Source organism: Arachis stenosperma, chromosome 6 (assembly GCF_014773155.1).
Source record: "Arachis stenosperma cultivar V10309 chromosome 6, arast.V10309.gnm1.PFL2, whole genome shotgun sequence".
Lineage (NCBI taxonomy): Eukaryota > Viridiplantae > Streptophyta > Magnoliopsida > Fabales > Fabaceae > Arachis > Arachis stenosperma.
In genome coordinates, this window is record NC_080382.1 from 73087892 (window position 1) to 73089536 (window position 1645).

General features: G+C 42.2%; 1 non-coding gene across 1 annotated transcript; it reads right to left on the minus strand.

The window, feature by feature from the left end:
- Positions 1–429: 429 nt before the first annotated feature.
- LOC130937701 (small nucleolar RNA R71) lies at positions 430–537 on the minus strand. Its single transcript, XR_009068906.1, has one exon. It is a non-coding gene; the product is annotated as a small nucleolar RNA R71 (small nucleolar RNA).
- Positions 538–1645: the final 1108 nt, after the last annotated feature.

A 1645-nucleotide genomic window follows, 5' to 3' on the forward strand; every position in this document is an offset into this window, starting at 1 on the left:
ACCGAATTCTTCAAGAAAGAAGAACACATGGCAGCCGAAAACAACAATGCCAACAATGCAAGGAAGGTGCTGGGTGACTTTACTGCACCTACTCCCGATTTCTATGGGAGAAGCATCTCTATCCCTGCCATTAGAGCAAACAACTTTGAGCTTAAGCCTCAATTAGTTTCTCTAATGCAACAGAATTGCAAGTTCCATGGAAACCCATTGGAAGATCCTCATCAGTTCTTAGCTGAATTCTTGCAAATCTGTGACACTGTCAAGACTAATGGGGTTGACCCTGAGGTCTACAGACTCATGCTATTCCCTTTTGCTATAAGAGACAGAGCTAGAATATGGTTGGATTCTCAACCTAAAGAAAGCCTGGACTCTTGGGAAAAGCTAGTCAATGCCTTCTTGGCAAAGTTCTTTCCACCTCAAAAATTGAGTAAGCTTAGAGTGGAAGTCCAAACCTTCAGACAGAAGGATGGAGAATCCCTCTATGAAGCTTGGGAAAGATACAAACAATTAATCAGAAAGTGTCCTTCTGACATGCTTTCTGAATAGAGCATCATAGGTATTTTCTATGATGGTCTCTCTGAACTATCCAAGATGTCTTTGGATAGCTCTGCTGGAGGATCTCTTCATCTGAAGAAGACGCCTACAGAAGCTCAAGAGCTTATTGAAATGGTTGCAAACAACCAATTCATGTACACTTCTGAAAGGAATCCTGTGAACAATGGGACAAATCAGAAGAAAGGAGTTCTTGAGATTGATACTCTGAATGCCATATTGGCTCAGAATAAAATATTGACTCAACAAGTCAATTTGATCTCTCAAAGTCTGTCTGGAATGCAAAATGCACCAAGCAGTACTAAGGAAGCTTCATCTGAGGAAGAAGCCTATGATCCTGAGAACCCTTCAATGGAAGAGGTGAATTACCTAGGAGAACCCTATGGAAACACCTATAATTCTTCATAGAGAAATCACCCAAATTTCTCATGGAAGAATCAAGAGAGACCTCAACAAGGTTTCAACAACAATAATGGTGGAAGAAATAGGTTTAGCAATGGCAAGCCTTTTCCATCATCTTCTCAGCAACAGACAGAGAGTTCTAAGCAGAATACCTCTGACTTAGCAACCATGGTCTCTGATCTAATCAAAACCACTCAAAGTTTCATGACTGAAACAAGATCCTCCATCAGAAATTTGGAAGGACAAGTGGGTCAGCTGAGCAAGAAAATCACTGAACTCCCTCCTAGTACTCTCCCAAGCAATACTGAAGAAAATCCAAAAGGAGAGTGCAAGGCCATTAACATGGCCGAATTCTGGGAGGAAGAAGAGGCAGTGAACGCCACTGAGGAAGGCCTCACTGGACGTCCACTGGCCTCCAATGAGTTCCCCAATGAGGAACCATGGGAATCTGAGGCTCAAAATGAGACCATAGAGATTCCATTGGAATTACTTCTGCCATTCATGAGCTCTGATGAGTATTCTTCCTCTGAAGAGGATGAGTATGTCACCGAAGAGCAAGTTGCTAAATACCTTGGAGCAATCATGAAGCTAAATGACAAGTTATTTGGAAATGAGACTTGGGAGGATGAACCCCCTTTGCTCACCAAAGAACTGGATGACTTGTCTAGGCAAAAACTGCCTCAAAAGAGAC